Here is a 26,694-nt window from a genome sequence, read left to right on the forward strand (position 1 = left end):
GGAGGTCCCAGCTGGGGGGGGCTGCAGGAGTGACTTGAGGTTGGTGTAGGAGGGTGGGGGTCATCAGGTCCTGGCTGGGAGAAGGCAGGGGGTCTGGCTAGAGGGGTGGGAGGGCTGGGACGCCTCCACAGAGCACAGCCACTGGCCCACCAGCCAAGCCTCTCATCCACACTGCGGTCACGTAGAAGGGGCACTGGGCAGGGGGCAGCCATCAAAGGGGGAATCGGAGCTGCCATCTCCCTTCCAAAGCGTGGGCGGAGACAGTCCCAGAATGGTCAGAAAAGAGCTCTCACCCAGTGTGGGCCCTGTCTACACGGTGGCTCTGACAGGAGCGGCGACTGCTGCTCCTCATTCTGCTCTGAGCCTCTTGACGGGCCAATCAGACAGGGAAGCAGGAGATGGAGTAAGGGTGGCTGAGTGTCTGGAGCTGTCTCGGCTGCTCTCTGGCCGCAGCCGGCCCTGCCTCAGCAGCCCAAAGAGGCAGTGGATCTTGCACAACAGCTGCCCAGCCTCATGGGACTTCAGCACCTGGGCAATGTGCGGGGCTGGGCAGGAATCAGCGGCAGTGATCCCTGCATCGCCAGGCCTGGCCGGCAGCAGATCTGGAAGTGAAGCTGTGCCACCCATACTCGCACTGGTGGGGGCAGCGGTGGTGGAAGGTAAGCTGTGGCGCACGCCCACCCCTCCCCTCTGCCACCCCACATAATCCCGCATGCACATCCCAGAGGTGCATGCGGGACGATGTGGGGTGGCAAAAGGTGGGCGCATACCAGATCCCCCCTTCCCTCGCTGCCGCCCCCATCAGCACAAGGATGGGCGGCACAGCTTTGCTTCTGGGTCTGCTGCCTGACACCATTAGCCCCTGCACACAGAGGCCAGCGAGTTTGCATCATAGCATCATAGCAAACTTGCCACAGAGCCCCATTGGCGCAGGCAGAGATGGCCCCGGGACGGCTGGAAGGAAACTCTTACCTGGACTGGGCCCCATCTTTTCAATGGCTCTGACGGGGGGTAGCTGCTGCTGCTGCTCTGACCAGCCAACCATGCAGGGAAGCAGGAGGAGGTAGAGGGACAGCCCGTACGTGAGATCTGCTTCCTCATCGGGCTGCCAGCGAGCAGCCGAGGCGGCTCCAGACCCCCGGTTGCCCCTAAAGGGACAGGACAACTTCACTGCATCAAAGGGAAGATGGACAGGGCCATGTACCGTCTAATCTTGGGTGAGAACCTCCTTCCCTCAGCTAGGGCATTGAAAATGGATCATGGATGGGTATTCCAGCATGGCAGTGACCCAAAACACATGGCCAAGGGAACAAAGGAGTGACTCAAGAAGGTGCTAGAGTGGCCTAGCCAGTCTCCAGACCTTAATCCCATAGAAAATCTGTGGAGGGAACTGAATGTTCGAACTGCCAAATGTGAGCCTCAAAACCTTAATGACTTGGAGAGGATCTGCAAAGAGGAGTGGGACAAAGTTCCTCCTGAGATATGTGGAGGGACAACTACAAAAAATGTCTGACCTCTGTGATTGCCAACAAGAGTTTTGCCACCAAGTACTAAGTCATGTTTTGCGAAGGGGTCAAATCCAGTGTTGGAGCATTCACCACTTCTGGAGGCAGGTTGTTCCACTGGTTAATTGTTCTAACTGTCAGGAAGTTTCTCCTTAGTTCTAGGTTGCTTCTCTCCTTGATCAGTTTCCATCCGTTGCTTCTTGTCCTGCTTTCAGGTGCTTTGGAGAATAGCTTGACTCCCTCTTCTTTGTGGCAGCCCCTGAGATATTGGAACACTGCTATCATGTCCCCCCTCACCCTTCTCTTTGTTAAACTACACATACCCAATTCCAGCAACCGTTCCCTATATGCAACTATAGATTAAATAAATAAGGACACAGAACGCTGCCTTCTCTCATTCATTTCCTAACCTGGCGCCAGTCTATTTTGTTATGCTCAGACAGTAGTGTAGTTTTTTTATATAAATTTATTAGAACAAGGAGATGTTCTGGGTATTGAAGCAATGTAGAATAAACAAACACTGAACCGATATCACTGAAGGAATTTACTGTAGTTGCATAGCACTGGTTCCACTCCTCCAAGTTTGTTATACTCATTTATTTTCTCCTCTAGCATCAGGTCCTCTATTTCTCCCATCTTATTTATATTTATATTGTCCCACTCCAAATATCTCTTGTTATGTACTTTATTCTATCATACCTATGGCATTTTTGACTGCCAATTTACTCTTCAGGTGTATGTTTTGATTAAACTATCCTACTTTGAACATTTAGAATAATTTTGAACTGGATGCTTGCCTCACAGAATGTTTTGCTGTCTTTCAGTATTACTTCAGACATTTACTTCCATCCTCATCCATTCTAAATGAATATATAAAATAATAAAATAAAACAGAATAGCCCTATTACCTATGCATGTGGTTTCACAGAAAGGTCTTCAATCATTTTAATACTCTGATAAAACCATTTTTAAACTGAAGTATAATGTAACTGCTTTTCCATTCTGCACCTACCTAGTCAAAAAAAGCTATTTGAATGCAGCAAATGAAGAATCTTCTTCGCTTGTTCAAAATATTCTATATTTACCTTGTTCAAAATACATAGGTAAATGTCAACTTACTGCTACAATTGGGATTGGACCTTCCATCGCTCAACAATGTGGCATTAAATGAGTCATGCCAATTTTACAACCTTTTTGCTGTGACAGTTAAACAAATCTGGACATCAGAACCCGCCTGGGAACATCACAAATGGTGATCAAGTAACCCCAGGACATTGCAATCATTGTAAATATATGCTAGTTGCCAAGTGCACAAATTCTGATCACATGACCACAGGAACACTGTGATGGTCATAAGTGCAGGGGCTGGTTGTAAGTCACTTTTTCATTGCAGTTGACTGTGAACGGTTGTTTAAAAATGGCCATCAGTTGAAAACCACCTATCAACTACTCTTCTATCCTTTCCTAAGGGCCGAAAGATCTGGCTGTTCGCACTGCCAGCATAGTGTGATACTCTATGAAAGTGAAACTTGGACTTTGAGGAAGCAGGATAGGAAAAGTATTGAAGCTTTTGAAAATGATGTTGGGGAAGACTCCTGAGAATACTGTGGACAGCTAAGAAAAACAAACAAACAAATACATTGATCATTGAACCAACCTAAACCTCTCACTCGAGGCACAAATGAACAGTCTCAAATTATCCACTTGGATATGTTATGTGATGATCTAGCTCCCTGGGGAAGACTTTAACACTAGTGGAAGGAAAAAGAGAAGACCAGCAGCAAAGTGGATGGACTCTGTTACAACAGTGTTGGGTACACTGTTGGAAGACTTGAAGCAGTAGATTGGATTGGTGTAGAGCAGGGCTTTTCAACCTTTTCACCCATTGTACCACTTTTAGGATATGACAGTATCCAAGTACCACCAGTCGCCTAGCAAGGTGTCAAAAACTTGATGACCAAAAAAAAGGTAAAAAGTGATGAAGTACAGGTAGTCCTTGACTTACAACAGTTTGCTTAGTGACTGTTCAAAGTTACAATGGCACTGAAAAAAGTGCCCCCCAAGCCACAGTCGAGCAAGACACCGGCCTGCCCTCCCGGTGGCGCTCTTCCTCCTGTCCGAAGTTTTCATTGTTGTGAGCATTTCTGTTGAGGATTGGCAGTGGGGATGGGGTGGGGGGGGTGTTTGGTTTTTATTCCCCCCCCCCTCTGCTGGGTGGTTGCAGCAAGTTTTGGTCACTTCACATGACCCTGGGACACTGACCATCGTAAATATGAATCAGTTGCCAAGCATCTGAATGTAAATCACAAGACCCTGGATATGCTGCAACATTCCAGCTGATCAGCACTTCTGGGCTCAGCAGAAGCACCAGGATCAGCGCCGAGCTCCAGCTGGAGCCTGGGGCTGAGCCTGGGGCTGAGCCTGGTGCTTCCACTGAGCTCTGACAGCCCTGCAGCTCCAGCCATCTCTCTCTCAGGCTTGTGCGGTGCTGCCACTGGTTCAGCTCACTCCCCTCCCCTGCTACCACTTCTAGGATGGTCGCATACCACCTGCCTGGTGCCAATGTACCACAGGTGGTACCCATACCACTGGTTGAAAAGCCCTGGTGTAGAGAAAATAAGTGGTCACTAAGAGCTAACAACAGTGTGATGGCAACATAGTATACTAGGATAACAACGATTTTTGTCAGAAAACCCATATTTGCATAAGATGTGTCAGAGCAACTCTAAAAAGCTTTTTTACTGATTTGGAAAAGTATATGTTTAATCTTGTCCAATTGAACTATTTGGATCATTTTGTAGAATCTCAATACAAGGAATATACATGAATCTGAAAACATACAATTTATATTTTCATGGCAAGTATCTAAAATATGCAGCACTTTCTGCCCTTTGCTAATTTCCATAGACAATTTATCCCTAACTTCGTAGAGTACATGAGGCTGCTGTCTCAACTCTTAAAATATGTAGGTTCAAAGTGGTCTACTTAAGAGCAATAAGAATTGAAAGTCCCTTTCCCTTCCCAATCACTGCTCAAATAGCCAGACCCCAAACAGAAAAATGCAGGGGGAATTTTTTGCAACGTGTATTCCATTCCAGATTGTCTTTTTCAATTGACCAGAATTAAAATACTTTTAATAAATAAAAAGTTACTTGTGGCAAACATAGTGTTCCAAGAGTGGAGGCATTTGTAAAAGAAGTAGCCCTTCCAGTAGAAGTATAGTGGTGCTTAAAAGTTTGTGAACCTTTTTTGATTTTTTAATATTTTGCATAGATATAACATAAAACATGATTTGTTCTCCACACAAACTATAAACTAGATAAATATTACCCAGTGAAGCAACGAGTCAAAAACAAATTCTCCAAAGCCACACAGTTATGAATGACAAAAGTAAGCAAACCAGTAGGATGATTAATTCATTTAAAGGGGAAATTAGAAACAGCATGAACATTAGGTGTGAGTATGGGAATCCTGCCTTATTTAAAGAACAGAATTCTGATACTCACTTTCCAAGGCTGATCTTCACAATACTGGCGTGTGGAAGTATCATGACCCAAAGTGTCAAAGAAGATTACCGAGTACCTTCAAAAATAGTTGTTGATGCTAGGCTGGAAAAGATTATAAAATTACTTTCTTTTTAAAAAAATATCTTTGTCTGTCTATCTGTCTCCATCCATCCATCCATCCATCCATTAAACTGTTAAAAAAGAAGGCAAAACTGATAGAAACTAATATAAAGTAAGAAAGAAAGAAAAAATCAAAGATAAAGCTAAAAGCAAGAAAAAATAGATAAAAAATAACAAGCAGGCTTCTCTTGATATAATTTTAAATTCTTCTTGATGGTGTTCTAATAATTTCTCATACATTTTGTCTTTGCCTGATGTTTCTCTTTTATGACATGCTTCTTGAGCTGAGATCCACAAAGGAGTTTTCAAGCAGAAGATTCCATATTCTAAATATGGAATGTCTAATAAAAAGTCTTTTAAAATATACATTAATTTTAACTTGATTGTACCTAAGTATCCATGTTATCCAAACTTCAGTTTTTAATTCTTAGTCTCTTGTTTCTCAGCAACATCCGTTATTTTATCCAGAGCAAACAACAAGCTGTGAAATCTTCCAAATGCAGTTCTCTTTTTTCCTTTGCATTGTGTAACATTTTATATTTAATTAGTATTTTTTCCCTTTGCCATATAGGTAATTTTTTTGCCATTGCTTCAGTGGTACATCAGTTGTCAAAAAGGATATTGTACCTTAGGGAACACCTGCTGCCGGCATAAACTTCCCTTCGCCCTGTGCGTTCCCACAGAGAGGGCCTCCTCAGAGTGCCACCGATCAGAGAATGTCGATTGGTGGCCCCCAGGGGGAGATCCTTCTCTGTGGGCGCTCCGGAGCTATGGAATCAGCTTCCGGTTGAGCTCCGGATGGCGCCCGATCTTCGCTCCTTTCGCCGCGATCTCAAAACATACTTGTTCGAACAAGCCGGCCTGGCCTGATGGGGGACTGGTGGGGTTTTTTATTGTCATTTTATTGAGGTTTTAATATGTATTGATTGTTTTTAGTGGGCATGTATTTAATCATTTTTTAACTTTTGTAATTCTGTATTTTTATTCTTGCCCTGTTCACCGCCCTGAGTCCTTCGGGAGAAGGGCGGTATAGAAATATTATTAAATTAAAAATTAAATATTGTCTGAAACAAAAATATTCTCAGCAAAACATTCATTTTCATCACAGCGACAATTTTAATTTTCCCCATCTTAACATGTCCTTTATAATTCCATTCATTTTATTATTTTATTTTATTTTATTTTTTATTTCCTGCTTTATTACTTTTATTAAGTAACTCAAGGCAGTGAACATGCACAATACTCCTTCCTTCTCCTATTTTCCCCAAAACAGCTACCTTATGAGGTGAGTTGGGCTAAGAGAGAGTGATTGGCTCAAAGTCACCCATGCAGGTTTGTGCCTAAGGTGGGACTACAACTCACAATCTTCCAGTTTTTATTTTGAAATAACTTATATTTCATATTTGTTAGTAATACCCAATATTTTACTTTATTCTTTATTAATTATTCTTCATTAGTTTTATTTGCTTTTAATTTCATATTTTCATTGACAACTTTGTCTTCTGATTATTGATCTTAAAATCTGCTAACATACCAAAGTCCTTTAATTTTTCCCATTAATGTTTTTACTCCCTCTAGTGGAACTTCCAAATCAACTGCAGATGCCCTTAACTTATAAGTTACTTTCTTAACCTTAACTCCTATAATTGTCTCATCTTTTCGTATGTCACTGTTCAGTACTTCAAAAATTTAAATGACAAAAGCGGTGCCAGAAAACCATCTTGACTTGTCACTTTTTGAGTCTTACAAGTTTTTGTTAGTTCTCTATTAACAATTATTTGTGCTTTTTTGTGAAGTATAAATTGATCTTATTTAATATTATATCCGTGGCTCATAAGTTCCAGAATTCTAAACAAGAAAATCCAATTAAAATTATTAAATGCCTTCTCTAAACTTAAGAATATCAGTGCAAGTTGTTTTTCATTTTTTTACTCCCAAGTACTCCAAATTTTTTCTAATATTTTTTTTTATCATTTCTCAGCTTTTTGGCTAAGATCAAGTGAATTGAATATTTTCTTGGAATTGTCTTTTAGATAAAATCTTGCATTTATCTTTTTGAATAGAGTCCTGTAAAGTTATCTTTAAACTTTCAGCCAAAATCACAATAAACAATTTATAGCTATTATTCAATAAATATATTGATCAATAATTTCTTGTTAAAGGCTAATCTTTTGCCTATTTAGGTATTAATGATATTTAAGCTTTTTTGAGCTATCAAGAAACTTTCCATTCTGTAGAATAATATTCTTTGTTTGTTGTAAAGATTGTAAAAAAAAATCCTCAAAATATTCATAGTAAGAACCTGGAAGCCCATCTGGACCTGGTCACTTTCTTGTGTGAGTCTGTTTAATAGCTTTGCTTACTGTTATAGACCCATTCAAAATTTATCTCAGATTGGACAACTATTTGTTTGAAAGTATAGGGTTTCTTACCAAGGTTTCTTCCAACTCTGTTATTCTGTTATTCTCAGTAATGTTTGGTAAATTCTGATTATATAAATATTCATTTACTTTTTTTGAGCGAATTTCTTGTTCATTCTATAAAGTAGTATACTGATGAAACCTTTTTTTGCATATTTGCATTATCTGTTATTACAAGATTTCCTTCTCGTAACATTAATGTCACTATTTTTGAAGTTTTTACGCTAACAATTTCCCTGGATTATTTGCAAATTCAATTTTGTTTTGCTTTGTATGGTTGATCTTTATTTCCATCTCTCACACTGTTAACATAGATAATTGCCTCTGTAAAAGCTTAATTTGATAATAGTTATCATCCCTGAGGCTTTTTAAAATTCTTTTTTTAATCTTATCCAAAATCATTTGTATTTTCTCTTGTTTTTAAGTTCACTATTATTGTACAAAATATCCTCTTATTTTATTTGCATACTAAACCGTCTTTTACCTCTGTACATTTCCTTTTGTAAGAACAAATCTCATTCAGTCTCCACTTAAAAGGTCAATTTTACCTTTTAAAAGTTAAAGTCACTGGATTGTGATGTAAAAAACTCTGGTAATGTCTCAACTTTATAAAAATTAATAGCCAAAGTCTTAGAAATGCAAATCATATTTATTCTTGAAGAATTTTTATGTCTTTCAGAAAAATATTCTTTTGAATCACTATTTTTATATATCCGTGGATCAACAAACTCCAAATTATTTGTTCAACAGAAACAAAAAAAACTTTGGTAGTGCACTTATTTTAAACATTTTTCTCAGAAATTCTATCTTTTTGTGGGAAAACCATTTCATTCCAGGGCACCTCAATTTTCATAAGGAAAATCTAATAATTTTACCATAACTGCAGTTCAAAATGGATTACTTTCACATCTCTGAATAGCTCCCTGGATTTTTAAGAGTTTTTCCAGCAACGGCAGTATATTAGAAGCTCTGCCATGAAGCCATTGAGGAATTAAGTAAGGAAAGTTTCTGAAATGATGACCCAAATGATGACCCAATTGATCACTGGTTGTCTAGTTATATATTCAATCTTTCACACCATATATCAAAAGCAATTAAGTGTTTATGCAATTTATGTTCCTCCTTTATTGTAATGCCTCTTTGATCGTGTTTACTAAGTTGTCTTTTGAAACTGTTCCAAAGGTTCAAAGATCATTGGGAAAGAGAATCAATCCAATATTGTTACAGAGTTCAGAGGTCTGAATTCATGAACCACTCTCTTTCTATATGACAAAAAAAAGTTTCCCTTGAGGCTGGAGATGTTGTGTGTTCAATAAACCTCTTGTGAAATTGTTATCAGTAAGTACCTTTAAAGAAGTCAACTTGTGCAAATGTAGGGTCCTGGGCTTCTGGAACTATACAAGCATAGGCGCTTTCTGTTTTTTATGAGTAGCTTCTACTCACATAATTGCGTCTGTTATCTCAGTGGGCAAAACATATTTGCAAACAATGGCCAGATGTAAGGGGCTATAATAATTCTGAGATGCTTTCTCCACTCTCATTCCTTCTTTGCACTCAAATTGTTCTATAAGACCATAGACCATTGCCTAGGTCCGTGGTGGCGAACCTATGGCACGGGTGCCAAAGGTGGCACGCAGAGCCCTCTCTGTGGGTATGTGGGTCATCACCCCAGTCGTCGGCCTTCAGCTGGGTTTTATAAAACCTTTTTGCTTTAGGCCTCCGTTGCCGTGTGCAAGAAAAAAAAGGTTCAATCAATCAATGTCAACTTCTCACGGGGAAAAAAAGATCTCGCAAAGTTGGAATTGACTGAACTTTTTAGTCCCACCCAGTCTGCCGTTACCACTGCAGCCACACCCACCCAATGGGCCACACCCACCCAAAGGGCCATGCCCACCCGGCACCCGATGATATATAAGTGGGGTTTGGGTTGCAGTTTGGGCACTCGGTCTCTAAAAGGTTCGCCATCACTGGCCTAGGTTGTGGCTTTTCCTCCTATCTCCCAAAGTTATTCTCATATCCCATTACAACATTAATCCTTTTGTCTGTGAATCCAGAATCCGTTAAGGCAGGAGAATGTTTATCTGAAGTAAATCAAATAGAATAAATAGCCAGTGCTTTGAATTGTATATGAGAAGCCTTCTTGATTGTTGGATAACCTAGTTACTGAGCTCCTAAAGAGGGATACTGAGATTCCTGAGAAGGCAGGCTTGGGACAATCAGGACACTTGTGGCATTTAGTTCCAAAAGAATTACGGGTTGTTTTTTTTCAGGGCAGATAAATGCAAAATATTCAGAAATGCTACAGTATAAATAGAGACCAACCGTGTGCCCTCAATCTAATGTGTCAGGTATTTCTTGTTGAACCAGCTCATCCTACAGTTCACTAAATAGGTTTCTTTAAACTAGTCAAAGTCACCCTCCTCCAGCTGACTTTTAACATTTCTAGAATAATGTTAAAAGTCAGCTCCATATGCCTCTGCTCACCTTGGCACAATGTACAAATTTTAGTTAATTGTTTGATTAGTATGGTCTTCATAGGAAGGTGCCAATTTAAGCATAAAATTAGCATAATTGTCTAAAATTTAATATTTTCTGTGATTGAAATTGCCCATTTGGAAACTTCATCTGTCAAAAGTCCAGGTATAAATCCTATCTGAAAAAATTAGTTGATCTTAAGAATATAAATAATTCTTATTTAGTGAAGAAAGGATTGAACTTCTTTTGAGTCCTGTCAAATTTATCAGCAAGAAATCAGGACAGTGAAGTATCATTGTTGGTTAATTGTTGGAGTCAAATAATCTGGGCATCTGTCTAGTTCTGGTGCAAGTCCACTTGATTCATCAGTTGCAGAAAAACATGGGTGACCTGTTCCAGCAGTCAGTTATGTAGCAAATGATCTGTTGCCATTGGATCAAAGTAATCAAACAAGATTGTCTCCCTAGCAAAAAAAACAACAACAAAGTAAAATTCCCCTAGAATTAAGACTTCTTTAATAGTAGTCAAGACTGAAAATTACAATGTGAAGAACAAATTCCTCATTTCAGTAAGTATTAGTTGTTTTAACAAAGATTTAAATAACCAGAATTTCAGCAAGTACTTTACTTTCAAAGAATTTATATACTGTATAGATAATTTGACACAGATTATTCTCTCACTTTCTTTCAGTGTAAATGGCAGCCATAAACTGATGATGAATAAAAATGTGTCGTTTCATTGTAAAGTTGTTATGCCCTGTATTCTGCCAATAGAGCAGTGAAGTTGACCAATTTTAAAACATTTTGTAGAATTAATGTCTATGGTTTATTGAAAAAGTAGAGATTAGAATGAAGCCATGGGATTCAGTGTTGTGGGAAATGGCTGCACTAATTTATTCCATGTGAATTCACTTTTAAAAACACTTTCACTCAATGAATAAAACTATCTTAACAGAAATAAAACATACTTATTAAGCATCTAAAGAATTATAATGTAATCGTTCTATTTTGTAGCAAGAAAACATGCAGATTTGAGTGTATCTCTTATAAGTGCTATGAATGTCTGACCACTATAATTTTATAATGAACAAGTATAATTAATGCAAAAACTATCCATTATGTCACATTTATCTGTGGTTGTCACTTGCAAAAATATTACTACATACAATATCAATTCAAACTCTCAATCTTTTTACGTATCTTGACCTTTCCTCCCAGACCCCTTGCCCAGAGGGGGGAGATTAGGGAGAAAGAGATTTCAGGAGAGTAAAACATTTGAGTAGCATGCCCACAGCACCCAGTCCTGGGCTGCTGGGATGATATCATTGCTTTTGATATGTGCAAGACCATAAGCAAGGCACTTGAATATTCAAAAATGACAGTGGTATGATTAGCAGGCAAACAGAAGCTGAAGGTGTGGAATTGAGTAGTCTTGCCTCTTTGCAGTCAGAAAGTACAGTCACAGCCACATAATTTCCCACATAGGAAATTGCTTCACTTTGTGGTGGAGTTTCAGGTCCCAATTAAGACTGTTTAGCAAGGACTATCTGTAGTATATTTCAAAGCTGATAGGACAGTAATTTTTCAAACACTTACAAAAGGATATAAACTTTATTTTAAAAATCTGTAACTTAGATCTGCTGAGAATCATTTGCAACTGCTAAATAGTGTACCAGTGTTTTGTATCCAACATGCAGAAGAGCCTTTATGTTAGCCAGACATATAATATTAATTTCTACTACATTTATATATCATTTTTAACCCATTGTATTTTGTATAAATGAGTTCCATATTTCATTATATCCTGGTGGTTAGAATTTCAGGCTAACTCAGCCCAGAGTCTGGAGTTTGATCCTGAGGGGCTCAGCCTTCCAACCTTCCCAGGTCAGTAAAATGAGAACCCAGATTGTTGGGGGCAATACACTGGCCTTATAAACCGCCCAGAGAGTGCTGTAAAGCACTGTGGGGGACAGTATATAATAAGTGCTATTCCTATTCATTATACTTGTCCATATAAAATCTACATCTGTAGGCAATCTGCTCATAGGTGTAATCAAGTCTTTAATCCTTTGAATGAATGGGGCATACATTTATCTTTCCAGTGTTGCAGTATCAATTTTTTATCCATAGTAAGGACAAGGAGAATCCATTTATTTTGTTCAGTTGTTAGATTCCATGCACTAGGTATATAGTTTAAAAGAATATTATTCTTTGAAAATACTAGATTTTGTCACACGTTCCATGTACATATAGATCACTATTTCTTCCCAAAACTTGTTTAATATAAGACATTATAAAAGCATGTGTTTGAAAGAAGCATTATTTTTATTACACTTCTAGCAAAATGCTTAGACATGTCAAAATGCATGTCAAATTGCTGGTCCGCAGGCCGGATGCGTCACGTCGAAACTGCACCCACCCCATTGCTAGCAATGGGAGGAAAAACACAATACATCACGCAACGTCACATAATATCGCAAGTTTGACATGCCTGGTTAGACCATCCTTTTTTGTAGAAACAATGGAATCCATTACATTCTAAATACTACTTTTTCATGTTGAATTAAGTCATATTTTGAGGTCCATTGACACTCTTGCTATAGAAGTTAAGACATTCTCCCATTGTCTAGGCAACTGCTAATTCTTTATTCTACTCATTACATTTGCATATCATCTTGGTATGATATTTGAATGCTAATTTGAGTTTCTATGCAGGCTTCACATCTGCGAGAAAACACAATCAATTCAAACAGAACAGCTCATTACTAGATACAGTATCTGTTATAGGTCATTAAATGAATTGGTTTGGGGAAACTATAAGTGGGCCAAAATAAATTAATGAATGAAGTAAGTTTGTGTCCTGTAGAAGGGTTGTAAGAATCTAAAAATGTAATCTTAGCATATTAAAATTTGTTACTTCAGATATTTATCTACAGAAGATTTATTTATTGGAATAGGTTGCATCTTTATTAATGAAGGCTTGTGTGGAAATGGTTTATGTTACAGATGCTTTGATGAAGTCTAAAGGTGTGTCTGTTTCAGTGTGAAAAGGAATCAACTTGTGTACATTGGCTTATCAGAGATGTAAATGACCATTATTCAATTTTATGTGCTAAAATACGGATGCAATAGCTATGGTTAATGTTTATGAACGTAATCTGTATTCTCTATTTTTATGTTCTACGTATATATTATGTTTTATGAATGTTTTCAATGTTGAATGTATTTATAACAATTTGGTAATGGAGGACATTTCAGTGAAATATTGGATCCCAAGCCTGATAGAAATATACTGGTACAAACAAAATCCAATCATTAGTGAGAGAAACAAATAATACTTATGTAGAATAATTGAATTTAACAGAATTCACTTATCCAACTAACAGAATTCACATTTTATTAATGTGTGCAGCAAATTTTTTAGGCATGATTATTTTTTTAATATTTATTTTAAATCACCAAATTCAAGAGTGTAATATCAGTGCTTGTTATATATTGGACCATAAGGAAATTATCTTGAAATGTGTTTCAAAAAACAGTTGAGGTAATAAAACATTAATATTTCCTTGTTTCCCTTTTGAAGGATAAACAGTTTGTTCAATAATTGTATTTAGAAGCCTTACAATTCTTTGATTTGAATTCATAAATATCAAGTGTGCAAATTTTTGAAAGGGAAGTATAAAGATATCTCTTGTTGAATTACAGCTTATGTATCATATAAGATTAAAAATAAAAGGGATAATTGAAAGATGAATTGAAATATTTATGGGCAAGTATTACAAATACAGAAGAAGAAATAAGAATGAAATACTATATTATCACAGACAATTCATGCTCACGTGTTTATAATAGAATTAACTGGGAGACTGGTTAACATTTTGGCTAATCACTTAAAGCAAAATAAATATAGGGCAGTGATTCCAACTATTAGAGGTGAAAGGGACAAAAGAATTAAGAATTTAAGAATTCCATTTAGAATTATATAGCAAACCAGAGACTGTATAGGATGAAGATATAAAGGCTTTTAAAAATACAATTAAAGCACCATATTTAGATGGGACGGAATAAAACCTTTTATTTGCTCTACAATATGAGAGATTTTAAAACAGGGGTGTCAAACTCACAACGTCACGTGACGTGTCGCAACGTATTGTGACTTTTTTTCCATTGCCGGCAATGGGGTGGGCAGCTTGATACCCCTGGTTTAAACAAATGATTTTAAAATGGCACGCGGTAAAATACCAGGTTTGGATGGATTCCCTGTTAGGAGATATAAAATGTTTATAAATCTTTGGTGCCAAAACTTTGTCAATTGTATGATGAGATATTTGATAAGGGAATTTTATCAGCAGCATTTAATCAACATTATATTAATATAAGCAAATATAGATCACACTTTGTTGTTGTTGTTGTTAGCTGCGAAGTCGTGTCCGACCCATCGCGACCCTATGGACAACATTCCTCCAGGCCTTTCTGTCCTCTACCATCTTCTGGAGTCCATTTAAGCTCACGCCTACTGCTTCAGTGACTCCATCCAGCCACCTCATTCTCTGTCGTCCCCTTCTTCTATTGCCCTCGATCTTTCCCAGCATTAGGCTTTTCTCCAGTGAGTCCTTCCTTCTCATTAGGTGGCCAAAGTATTTGAGTTTTAGCTTCAGGATCTGGCCTTCTAAAGAGCAGTCAGGATTGATCTCCTCTAGGACTGACCGGTTTGATCGCCTTGCAGTCCAAGGGACTCGCAGGAGTCTTCTCCAGCACCATAGTTCAAAGGCCTCAATTCTTTGGCGCTCAGCCTTTCTTATGGTCCAACTTTCACTGCCATACATTGCAACTGGGAAGACCATAGCCTTGACTATACGTATGCACTTTTGTTGACAGGGTGATGTCTCTGCTTTTTAGTGTGCTGTCTAGATTTGTCATGGCTTTCCTCCCCAGGAGCAAGCGTCTTTTAATTTCTTGGCTACAGTCCCCATCTGCAGTGATCTTGGAGCCCAGGAAAATAAAATCTGTCACTACCTCCATTTCTTCCCCATCTATTTGCCAGGAATTGAGAGGGCCAGATGCCATGATCTTGGTTTTCTTAATGTTAAGTTTCAACCCAAGTTTTGCACTCTCCTTCTTCACCCGCAACAAGAGGCTCTTTAGTTCTTCTTCACTTTCTGCCATTAGAGTGGTATCATCTGCGTATCTTAGGTTGTTGATATTTCTTCCGGCAATCTTAATTCCAACTTTTGATTCATCTAGCCCTGCCTTTCTCATGATGTGCTCTGCATATAAGTTAAATAGGCAGGGCGACAGTATACAGCCTTGCCGGACTCCTTTCCCAATTTTGAACCAATCAGTGGTTCCATGTCCAGTTCTCACTGTTGCTTCTTGACCCGCATATAGGTTTCTCAAGAGACAAATAAGATGGTCTGGTACTCCCATCTCTTTAAGAACTTGCCACAGTTTGTTATGATCCACACAATCAAAGGCTTTAGCATAGTCAATGAAGCAGAAGTAGATGTTTTTCTGGAACTCCCTAGCTTTCTCCATGATCCAGCGTATGTTGGCAATTTGATCTCTAGTTCCTCTGCCTCTTCGAAATCCTGCCTGTACTTCTGGTAGTTCTCGATCCACATACTGCTGAAGTCTAGCTTGTAGGATTTTAAGCATGACTTTACTAGCATGAGAAATGAGTGCAATGGTGCGATAGTTTGAACATTCTTTGGCACTGCCTTTCTTTGGAATTGGAATGTAAACTGATCTTTTCCAATCCTGTGGCCACTGTTGAGTTTTCCAAATTTGCTGGCAAATTGAGTGTAGCACTTTTACTGCACTATCTTTTAAGATTTTGAATAGCTCAGCTGGAATACTGTCACCTCCACTAGCTTTGTTGTTGCTCAGCTTTTCTAAGGCCCACTTCACTTCACATTCTAGGATGTCTGGCTCGAGGTCAGTGACCACCTCATCGTGATTATCAGGGACATTAAGCTCATTCTTGTATAGTTCTTCTGTGTAATTTTGCCACCTCTTCTTAATCTCTTCTGCCTCTGTTAGGTCCCTGCCATTTTGGTCCTTTATCATGCCCATTTTTGCATTAAACGTTCCCTTCATCTCTCCAATTTTCTTGAAAAGATCTCTGGTCCTCCCTATTCTATTGTTTTCTTCTATTTCTTTGCACTGTTCATTTAAGAAGGCATTCTTATCTCTTCTAGCTATTCTCTGGAATTCTGCATTCAATTGGGCATATCTATGTTTTTCTCCCTTGCCTTTCGCTTCCCTCCTTTCCTTAGCTATTTGCAAAGCTTCCTCAGACAGCCATTTTGCTTTCTTGCATTTCTTTTTCTTTGGGATGGTTTTGGTTGCTACCTGTTGTACAATGTCGCGAACCTCTGTCCATAGTTCTTCAGGCACTCTGTCTATCAGATCTAATTCCTTAAATCTATTTGTCACCTCTACTGTATATTCAACAGGGATATGATTTAATTCATACCTGAGTGGCCTAGTGCTTTTCCCTACTTTCTTCAGTTTAAGCTTAAACTTTGCAAGCAGAAGCTCATGGTCTGAGCCACAGTCAGCTCCTGGTCTTGTTTTTACTGACTGTATAGAGCTTCTCCATCTTTGGCTGCAGAGCATATAGTCAATCTGATTTCTGTGATGACCGTCTGGTGATGTCCATGTGTAGAGCCGTCTCTTGGGTTGTTGGAAAAGAGTGTTTGCTATGACCATCGTATTCTCTTGACAAAATTCTATCAGCCTGTGCCCTGCTTCATTTTGTACTCCAAGGCCAAACTTGCCTGTTATTCCGGTTATCTTTTGGCTTCCTACTTTAGCATTCCAATCCCCCATGATGATAAGGACATCATTTTTTGGTGTTAGTTCTATAAGGTGCTGTAGGGCTTCATAGAACCGGTCAATTTCATCCTCTTCAGCACTGGTGGTTGGGGCATAGACTTGGACTACTGTGATATTGAATGGTTTGCCTTGGATTCGAACTGAGATCATTCTGTCATTTTGAGGATTGTATCCCAGTATTGCTTTTCCTACTCTTTTATTGACTATGAAGGCTACTCCATTTCTTCTGAGGGATTCTTGCCCGCAGTAGTATACCTGGTGGTCATCTGAATTAAATTCACCCATTCCTGTCCATTTTAGTTCGCTGATACCTAAGATGTCGATGTTCAGTCTTGTCATCTCTTGTTTGACCACGTCCAGCTTTCCTTGATTCATGGATCTTACATTCCAGGTTCCTATGGAGAAAAAATCTTTACAGCATCGGACTTTCCTTTCACCACCAGACACATCCACAGCTGAGCGTCCTTTCGGCTTTGGCCCAGTCGCTTCATTCTTTCTGGCGCTACTAGTACTAGCCCTCTGCTCTTCCCCAGTAGCATATTGGACGCCTTCCGACCTGAGGGGCTCATCTTCCAGCGTCATATCGTTTTGCCTTTTGGTACTGTCCATAGGGTTTTCATGGCAAAGATACTGGAGTGGGTTGCCATTTCCTTCTCCAGTGGATCACGTTTTGTCAGAACTCTCGGCTATGACCTGTCCGTCTTGGGTGGCCCTGCACGGCATAGCTCATAGCTTCATTGAATTACGCAAGCCCCTTCGCCACGACAAGGCAGTAATCCATGAAGGGGAGATCACACTTAGCGTACTACTTATCATCAGATCCATGTGTTAATGTTGATAAAAAGGTTTTAACAACAGTGTTACTAAATACAGCAAGTGATATTGTTACTAAGAATGATTTAAGTTTATAAAATTAGGCAAGCAGGAGACAGTATTAGGTTAGTATAGATTTAATAGACTTTAATAAAAATAAAGATCAATTTACAATTTTACCATGTGATTCTGAAAAAGTCTTTGATAAAATGTATAAACAGATTCGGATTTCCTTTAAAATTTATAAAATGGGTCAAGATGCTATACAGGTAGTCCTTGAATTACGTAAATTGCAACAATCTCCTCAGGACTACATATGACCCAGATTCAGAGTTCTGATGGCTGCACTGCCCTCTCATGGTCAAATGATCACATTTTGGACACTTGGCAACTGGCCTGTATTTATGACCATTTACTGTATCAACTTCCAGCAAAAATTCACCTATGGAGGCCAATAGATTTCCTTAACAACCATGGTACTTGCTTTATGACATCCACATTTGCTTAACAAGTGCTGTAAAAAGGTCATGAAATTTGGTGCGGTCATGTGGTGACCCACTTAACCACCGGCACAATTTACAACCATAATTCCAAGCTCAGTTATAATCATAAATCAAGGTTACTTATATTCATCATAAAATAGTTTAGCATTCTCTGTTTAGAATGTTAGGGTCCCTCTGGGTAGAATTTTAAAACTTTTTATCTTATGATTTTACAATGTTGTATACCAGTCAGTGGTAGCTTTGAAGGGAGGGGGGCTTTGAGTCATTGAGACCTGTTGACTGACTAGGCTAGTTCTCTATAGCTTTCTGAGCAAGATTTTTGGAAGTGGTTTACCATTGCCTTCTTTCTAGGGCAGAGAGGGAGTGACTGACCCCACTGGGTTCATGCCCAAGGCAGGATTAGAAGTCAAAGTCTCCTAGTTTCTCTCCTGGTATGTTAACCAACACACCATACTGGTTCTCTAGCACTAGTACTAGATACCAAGCCACATTTCATTTTACTAAATTTATCATTGTCGTCTAAAAATTGCTCATTATTGAATAAAAATGTAAATAGCTTTCCTTCTTTTGTTTTTCTTTAACTCACATAACTTCTTTTTTCAATTTTAATGTATATTTTATATCTGTCTCTCTATATCTCTATAGCTACATACACATTTTGGTCAAAGATTGTGATAAAGGTTTACCTACCACCTAAAAAATACAGAAATGTGAATGGAAAGAAAGAAAGAGAGAAAGAAAAGAAAAGAAAAGAAAGACTATGACCACTGGGTCGTAGTGGCTTTCATGCATAAAGAGGCAATGTTGAGTTTGCAGGATACAATAAATGATTTTGCCTATCTTGAAAAGAACTAATAAGTATTCAAAATAAACTAGTTTTGCATAAGGAAGGAGCCTCCCCGCAAAGAATGCCAATATTAATTGTATCAAACATTAATTATTTACTGGATTGCTTTGAAAATTGAATTTCTCAGTTGAGGGATTATAGTCAGAAGTATCTGCACAATTTAACCACGCAAACAAAATTTTAACTTTTCAATACACATGAACATATATTTTGGAAGGCAGTGTTCTAGATAAGTAAATAGCTAAAATATCAGTATAATTGTCTAAAAGTATGTATTGTATTAAAATAATCATAGTAAACCAAATCATTAATGTTATCTTCAGTTACTGTAGTCTCATCTCTACTCTAAAGATGTAAATCTAATAATAAAGGGTTTAAATTATTATGCCAACTGATCCCTGTCAGATCACTTGCTTCTATTATCTACTATTCTGGCATGTGATTTTTATTTCTACAATTACATTAGCTGCCATTTCAGCTGTAAGAAGAGACAATTCTTTTATTGCTTGATTTTAAATGCCTGAATAGAACTTATTTTTAGGCCTGTATTAGGTTTATTTCATGAGAAAGATCTTGCCATGCTACTGTTTGAACAAGAATATTTTCTCCTACAAATACAGTTCTAGCTCTATTATTTTTAACGTGGTTGGTAGTATTAAACAATGATTTTCAAGACATCTGGTTTTTATTTATTATTAAGGAAAAGTCTGCTTCAGATGGAGCTGCCTTGCCCAGTAGCAAAATCACAGAATATGCACAGATAACAAACCTCTTTCAACAGTATTTTGTTTGAACTCTTGTCAGAATCTTCATTACAGAAGTGATCAGAATGCTTTTTCTAAATGAATTTCAAACTTGGGCATGTGTATGTCTATGTAACACTTGAGCTCATGCACAATTTGAGGCCCTCTTTAACTGAGCTCCTGTTTGAGGTGCTGGTGGCTGCCATGGCTAGTGGGGGCCTTTTGCACAGTTTTATCTTGTGTGCCTGTTTTGCTTTTTCCTGGATCAGGAGGCATTACTCATGGTCATTTTTTCTTTACTCACTTCCAGTTTGGATTACTGCAGAGAATTTTACATATGGCTCATTTGGAAATTACAACTGGACCAGAAGACAGGGGCATGTGCAATACTGAGAGTTCCTAGGTTTTCCCATGTCACATCTGTTTTGTGAGCTTCACCGGCTTCCAGTTTTTTCTAGGTGCAATTCAAGGGGTCTAGGATGTTTAGGCACCCACCATTGGCTGTGCCCACTTTGCCCTAGCAATCCGGCTCAGCCCATTCACAGCTTGCCCTCTGCCCCTGGACCTTTGCCCCAGGCACCATTTGTCCCAGGCATTTTGCCCAATTGGCTTGTGGCTTCTTATCCCATGGAGCAAAATATCCAGGACAAACAGAGCCTGGAAAAAAGGGCCAGGGGGCCCTTGGCCATGGAGAATTGCCATGGAGGGCCAGCAGAGGAGGAAGACTAGCTGCCAATGAGCTGAGGCAGGTGGCTAGGGGTGAAGTGGGCATGGTCATTGGTGGGCGCCTAAATGTCCCATTCCAAATTCAAAATACTGGTTTTCACCTTTAAAGCCTTACAGAGCATAAAGGTAAAGGTTCCCCCGCACATGCGTGCTAGTCATTTCCAACTCTAGGGGCCGGTGCTCATCTCCGTTTCAAAGCCAAAGAGCCAGCGCTTGTCCGAGGACATCTCCGTGGCCATGTGGCTGGCATGACTAGATGTCAACGGCGCACGGAACGCTGTTACCTTCCCACCATAGTGGTCCCTATTTTTCTACTTGCATTTTTACGTGCTTTCAAACTGCTAGGTTGGCAGAAGCTGGGACGAGTAACAGGCGCTCACTCTGTTATGCGGCACTCGGGATTCGACCCGCCAAACTGCCGACCATCTGATCGACAAGCTCAGTGTCCTAACCCACTGAGCCACCGCGTCCCCATTACAGTGCATAGGACCAGTTTATTTACAGAACCCCCTCAATCTGAGAGTATCTACCCATCCTACCAGATTAGATTGGATGTACACGCTTCAGGTCCCTTTCTCGGTATTTTTTTATCCTGGGGCTATGATAGAATGAGGGAGGGATGGTCTAGAATGCTGGGTTTTTGTTTTTTATTTTATGATTTTAGATTTTATAATTATTGCATTATAATTTGTTTATTATTTATAAGTAAACCAATTTTATTGTTGGGAGTCTTTAAAATTGTTTTAAAGATGGATGGTTATACATGTTGTTTGTAGATTGTGGGATCCCTAGTTTTTAGATGGGGGACGGCTTTGTATATAAATATACGTATTCAAATTAAATGCTGTAAATAAGTTGGCATATTAGCAGTAGTGATTTGTGATTCTCTAAATTATTTCAAATGCTAAACAAACAGTGTAATTTGTTCTAAAATTAAATATGAAAATATTTTAAAATTCTATTGACTCTACTATCCTGTCCCGTCATTCAAACAACAGACATAGTCAGATGAGCTGACGTAAAAGATAAAAGAAAAATCAGAGAATAAAATACTATATTTTCTCACAGACGTAGAGGCTATGTCATGATCAGGATCTAGAACTGGAGAAGCAAAGAGAGTGGAAGATAGTTTTTCCAGATTCATTCTGTTAGGTTTGCTGGATTTTGAAGGATACGAATATAAAATACAGGTATTCTCCATCATCATGCTGAGAAAAGGCGTTCAGGTAAGACAGCGCCCCTTCCTTGTTTAGCAGTCACAATTGAGACCACTTAACTTGGTTGTTAAGTGAAACAGTTCCTGTATGAAAGTGCAACTGCTTATGGATCTTACTTCAGTTTTCCCTTGCTTTACAGACCTGCAAAAGTCATAAATGCAAAGATAAGTGACATAGTTACTTTTTCACCACTGTTATAACTGCAAATGATCTCTGTATAAGGCTAGATAAATAAGGCCTATCTACAGTATACTGAATTTCACTAATAGACTAGAACCAGTTGCACAGTATAGAAGTTATTCTAAATTATATTTTAAAATTAATTGACAACTAAGTTGCAAATTCATAACTAAACTAAATATAATGAAACCTATGTTGCATTAACTTGTTTTTAAGTGGGTTTGGGGTACACTAGATATTCCTTACGTTGTGTAATAAATTAGTTACTATGCATTGCTTCTCACAGGGATTACACAAACGGGAGTAATTTTTTTAAAAAAAAATATTAAAATCTGCTTTGAAACTAAGGTGGAAATAAAAAATAAGGCTTTCTTATTTTTAATTAAAGACTGTAATAGATTTCAAATTTTAGAAAGTATAAGATATGCCAAGGTTGTGGTGGGGATTGTCAGTAATTATTTCTCTACCATTCCACCAGCAAGAGTCATTGTATAAGTACAGTGCTTACCAGTGGATAGAAGGAATCTTTCTATTGAAAAATACAAAATGTGAATTGAGTCTACATTGTCCAAAGACCTTTATTATATAAGAAATATAAGAAAACATATAAATGACCCCACATAAAAAGATGCCAGGCTTTGAACTACCGTGTCAGCAATGGGCAATAGGATTTGCACCTCAAGTGGTGTCTGCTGGAATTTTTTGTAAAAATGGGACATAGTATCCTCCCCTCAGTGTGACTGTGGGATCCCACATCAAACTGTAGATCACACCATGGCTGGTTGTAAGCTGAGGCCATTTACCTGTCCACTATCTGATTTTTTCCCCTTTAATATAAATGATGCTGTATTTCAGTGGTTAGATGGCCTAGACATTGGTATTTGAACATATTTTTTTAACATTTATATTTTACTGTGTTTTATTAATCTAGGTGAAATGTTAATATATATTGCTATTCCATGTCTGATATGCCATACACTGAATGAATGAATGAACAAAATGATGAATGAATAACATAAGAAATCTATTTCAAGCGCTAAATTTCTTGCGGCTTGGAGATAGTTGCTAAATTTTCTATAGAATAAATAGAGAAATGAATTTTTGACTTCAGTATTTGAGGATTAGATTTTATTTGACTAGAAAATTATTGTGAATTGATATATTTTATATGTTAGATTAAAGTTAAACTAATATATGAATACCGTATATACTTGAGTATAAGCCGACTCGAGTATAAGCCGAGACCCCCAATTTCACCCCCAAAAACTGGGAAAAGTTGTTGACTCGAGTATAAGCCGATCCGCCGTTCTGCATGCCTCGGAGGCTGGATCCGCGCTCTGCAAGCCTCTGGGATCCTGGGAGGCCTAATGCAAGCACCAGCCCGCCTGCCTCAGGTCTCCCCCACCCCCAGATACTGGGCTTCAGCACAGCTGGCTGTCTTGCCAAAGAGAAACATCTGGGAAGGAAAACCCTGTCTTACCTCTTTCCCAATTCTGCCTCTGCCCTTCCTCCTACCAAGGTGTTCTGGGACTAGTTCCCTAGCCTTTTGGAGCTTTTGGTGTTCGCCCATCAGCTGTCTACGGGGAGGCAACAAAGCTGCCTCTCTAGGCTTTGAGAAAAGGCCCCTTGCACAAAAGGCAGCTTCAGGACGAGCTTCCAAAACCCCTTTCCTTCCTTAACGCCCTCCCCACCTTCCCCCAGAAAGCCATATTTCTTTTTTTTTTATTGAAAATTTTTATTGAAGTTACAATATTATCCCCTCCCCAACCCACCCCAGAACCCCTCCCCCTCCCCCATATTTCTTCAATAACAAAAACATAAAAAGCTGGTTGGGATGTACTCGCTGATTTCCCCCCCCCTTTTTTTAGATGCTAAAACTAAACTCTCCCTCTGCCTTCCAACCAATATCCCTTTTTAAAATCTTACCTTGGCTCCAGATGGAAGAGTAGAGGAACTAAGCTAGTAAGGAGAGAATTTTTTTCTGCAACTTTTTACTCCTGAAGTAGTAGTAGTAGTAATAGTAGTAGTAGGAATAATAATAATAAATCCCTAAAAGTTGTGCCAGAAAATGGAGGACGCTGGGTCTTTGCAAGTTTTAGCTGTCTGTCAGACTGCCTGAAAAGGGCGGCCTTCAGGCAGCCAGGCGGACAGCTAAAGCTTGCAAAGACCCAGCGTCCTCCATTTTCTGGCATAACCTTCGGAGATTACTTTTAAAAAAAAAACAAAAAAAACCTTCAGAGGAAAAACAGCTGCAGAAACATTTTGTCTCCTTGCTGGCTTGGTTCATCTACTCTTCAGCCAGGAGGGAGTCCAAGGCCTAGAGAAGGAGAGCTTTGCAGCATCCCTATGGACAGCTGATGGGCAGACAGCTGAAAGAAGCAGGCAGGCAGGGCGCGGAGGAACGGAGACCTGCAGGTCTCGGACTGCGGTGGCTTGGGAGAGGTGCGCGCGATCCCGGAAGCACCAAAGCCTCGGCCGCGCACAAGTCCTCGGTAAGTTTTTTTGTTGACTGGAGTATAAGCCGAAGTGGAATTTTTCAGCCCAAAAAGTGGGCTGAAAAATTCGGCTTATACTCAAGTATATACGGTATGTTTTTTAAAATATTGGTTAATATTTTAAGTTACTTTAGTTATTTTAGGGGGGGGGTGTTTCACATTTCTGAACTGCCCATTTCCCTTAAAGAGATATTATTTATTTATTTGAACTTAGAGGTCTCTATACTGAAAAAGTTGGAAGTCACTTTTTGTATATATTTCTTTTATGGGTTTTTTGTCACTTTTCCCTTTTATTCCCTTCTCCTTTTCCCCTTTATATTAGTTTGTATTTTATTTTATTTTACTTTATTTTGAAATTTAATAAAGGTATACTCACACAAACATGCACACATGTTTATATATCTCATGAAAACATATTTGGTATACATGTATAGAAATGAGATTGAAAATAGTTTAACAATAATGTGCATAAAGACAGGTCTTCAGCAATTCAAAGTTTGATTCATTCCATTTCTGATGAGGTATGTGTGTGCCTGCCTGCCTATCTCTTTAATTTCTTTCTCATCAAGTTACCAAATTGCTTAAAGCATTTCACCAGTATATGAAGAACTGCTATTGTTTGATTTTAGGTTTTAGAGTTATCTTTCCATTACAAATATAAACTAATCAAAGCAAATTTTGTAACTTATTTGCATATGTGCGATACATTAATGGTTATCTCAACAGATTCATTTCCATGGATTGATAGATAATTTTACATTTTGATAGAAATGATTTATATAATTTATTTATTTATTTATTTTAATTCCATTTATATCCCGCCCTTCTCCGAAGACTCAGGGCGGCTTACAAACTTAGCAATAGCCTTCATTCTATGTATATGCCTGCTTATTAGGGCTTTCACACACACCCCAAGCGGCATTATTACAAAGTCAGCTTAATTGCCCCCAACAATCTGGGTCCTCATTTTACCTACTTCGGAAGGATGGAAGGCTGAGTCAACCTTGAGCCTGGTGGGATGCGAACCTGCACTAATTGCAGGCAGCTGGTGTTACTTAAGGAGGCATTAGCCCACTGCTCCACCAAGGCTCTGATAGACTATGTAGGAATGCTGAATTTGTAGAAAGGAATCACTTTTGCTATACTATATGCATTCCATGAGCCAATATTTCTGACTGTGATGAGTAGCACTGAATATGATTTTTGCAAGATGTAGACCGGGGGTGTCAAACTGCCGGCCTGGAGGCCGGACACGTCATCAGGAAACCATGCCCACCCCATTGCCGGCAATGGAAAAAGCTCCGATAAGTCGCACGATGTCACGTGACATCGCGAGTTTGACATGTCTGATGTAGACCCTCAAATGATGAAAAAAATAGGTGGAAGTTCTATAGCAACAATATGCTCTTGTATGAAGTACTCATAACCATGCAAATCCTGCTACTTAGTAAAATTGTGTAATTAGTAAGTCTAGATAATATGCTATAAGGCAAAGATTTTGTACTATCTTTTTTTTAATGTTTTATTGATTTTCTAATTTTACATTTAAGTATTTGAAAAGCCACATGGCGGCTGGGTTAATCAATAATACAATGACATACAAGTTATCTTTAGTGCAAGTCTCAAGCTGTTACATTAAGTTTTTCCTCTCTTTTCCCCTTAGTATTTACTGTCTCCTGTTTAAACTAATACAATTCTTATTAAATCAATTGGATAAAAATGACATTCTTACATTTATCAATACTTTTTGGCTTATACATATCCTTATTATTTTAACATTCAATATTTATGGACAATCAGTGTCCTAATTAGTTTTCCCCAGTTTTTATTTTCCCATTAATATTTAACTTATCATTTAATATTTCTAGTTTCCAAGTTTTAAGTAACCAAAGTTCCCATTATCACAATGCATCACAAAGTCTAATATTCAGAATACATATCTTATCTATTTGAATAATTCTATTTCTCACCATCTTACATCAACTAATTAATAATACGATGTAAGAATTTGTACTATCAACATCTCCATTATGACATCCTGTTTTATGGGAACAGGAAAACAGGTTATTATTTATGGCAGTCACATGTATTCAGTGTTGAAATATTTGTTATGAAAACATACCAGGAACAAATATTTTAAATAACTAAATTCAGAATAAATAAATATATTTTAAGCATATTAAAAATAATGTGATCATTACAATCATCAAAATTAACCTGGTTTGAAAATTGAAAATCAAATTTCCATCTGATTTTAAGTCATTCCAGATTTTAGTGTTTCTTTATTTGTCGTCTTCTCTTTGTAGCC

The 26,694-nt window shown here is 38.4% G+C and overlaps 1 protein-coding gene across 2 annotated transcripts in view; it reads left to right on the forward strand.

Moving 5' to 3' along the window:
- CDYL (chromodomain Y like) overlaps positions 1-26,694 on the forward strand; it is a 125,346-nt gene that overhangs the window by 22,974 nt on the left and 75,678 nt on the right. The gene's annotated exons all lie outside the window — the stretch shown is intronic.

This window comes from Vipera berus, assembly GCF_964194415.1.
Source record: "Vipera berus genome assembly, chromosome: 3".
Lineage (NCBI taxonomy): Eukaryota > Metazoa > Chordata > Lepidosauria > Squamata > Viperidae > Vipera > Vipera berus.